Source organism: Otolemur garnettii, unplaced genomic scaffold (genome assembly GCF_000181295.1).
Source record: "Otolemur garnettii isolate 467f Iridium unplaced genomic scaffold, OtoGar3 scaffold00060, whole genome shotgun sequence".
Classification (NCBI taxonomy): Eukaryota; Metazoa; Chordata; class Mammalia; order Primates; family Galagidae; genus Otolemur; species Otolemur garnettii.
This window is the reverse complement of record NW_003852455.1, coordinates 9,715,956-9,717,006: the sequence shown is the minus strand read 5'-3', so window position 1 is coordinate 9,717,006 and position 1,051 is coordinate 9,715,956. Positions and strand designations below refer to the sequence as shown.

Sequence of the window (1,051 nt, the reverse complement as noted above, 5' to 3'; positions counted from 1 at the left end):
TTTGATGTATTATTAAACTTACTCATTATTTGAGTAACCCTCGGTGATTTTTTTTTTTTTTCTCAGCGGTTGTTTACTGTTATCCCCCTTACCAGTTCTTATTCATGCACTGCCCCTTCCCCAAGCCTTGATTTGGGCAGCTCATTTTGGCATCATGGATTTTGTCTTAGACTTGAGCTGATCTGAGGGTGAGCATGAAATATGAAAAGTCAGACTTTTGGAACTGCTCATTCCTTTCCACTAGAAATGGTGGATGAGGATGTGGGGGAGAGGGGAAGGTTAGAGAATCGGTGTATTTCCCCATTGCTGGGAGGAGTTTCCGTGGCATAGTAGTCCTGGAGGGTTTATTGGAGGGAGTCAAGAATAAAAAGTAAAAGTATAGATGAGCCTTGGAGCAGCTAGAGTAACCCAGCACCTGCTGTCCCTGAGGCTGCCCGGTTTTTCTGTCTGCTCCTCCCTGGACCTCTGCCCTGGTCTCTAGGTAGGCCAGCTCCTTCCCCTTCCCCACAAAAGCAGGGTGCAGGGCAGGCAATGCGAGCCTGGTTAGCTAGGAAGGGGCAACCTGTTTAGACAGATTTCCTGGTAAATTACCCATCTGCCATTGAAGGTTCGGCCTGGAATGATAGAAGCTGGCTAGAAAGGATGGAGAGTATGGGGGTCCTTGCTGGTAACGGGGTGGGGGGGGTGGGGGTGGAGTGGGGTGTGTGTATGTCAACAACCTCCCCACCCCCACATTGTGCCCCTATCCCTCCAGGAAGGCTCCTCACTTGCAAGCTCCCAACTCCCTCTCTTACTTTGCGTGAGAAATAAATAATTTAGTACAGAAAGTGCCTGGTACGTAGTAATTGCTACAAAATATTAAAATTAAACACAAAGGAATATTTGTGGTTAATACTTGATCTAGGACAGGAGCCCTGTAATGTTGGGTCCAGTTTCCACAGATGAACCATCAGGGGTGGGTATGAGCCCTGGGAGGGAAAGGAGGGATGCGATGGGAATAATCCAGCAAGTCTCCTAATTTTAGCAAAGTTTTTATTGTATTTTTGGTGTG

General features: G+C 47.3%; 1 protein-coding gene across 3 annotated transcripts in view; it reads left to right on the top strand.

The window, feature by feature from the left end:
- Positions 1 to 1,051, top strand: part of ST6GAL1 (ST6 beta-galactoside alpha-2,6-sialyltransferase 1) — a 118,430-nt gene that overhangs the window by 22,457 nt on the left and 94,922 nt on the right. The gene's annotated exons all lie outside the window — the stretch shown is intronic.